Genomic DNA, 263 nt, shown 5'->3' with positions numbered 1-263 from the left:
GTGTTTAGTTTGCTGTGGGCTTTGCTTCTTGCCTCCTGGTTATTCAACTCCTGGATAACATTTGTGTTGTCCAGAATATCCCATCCCCAGGAGAGCCCTCACCCCTGGCTGCCCTCAGTGCCCAGCTGGACCGTGATGGCCCTGTGGCCAGTTCAGGGACACCGGGGAGGGTTTCATGGCTGATGGCTGCAGCGTCCCGGTGCCGAGCAAGGGCAGGGGCTGGGACCATCGTGAACCCCTTTCCCTTTTGCTTTGCCAGCGCC

The sequence above is a fragment of the Ciconia boyciana genome, chromosome 18 (assembly GCF_034638445.1).
Source record: "Ciconia boyciana chromosome 18, ASM3463844v1, whole genome shotgun sequence".
NCBI lineage: Eukaryota > Metazoa > Chordata > Aves > Ciconiiformes > Ciconiidae > Ciconia > Ciconia boyciana.
Note: the sequence above shows the minus strand (reverse complement) of the source record.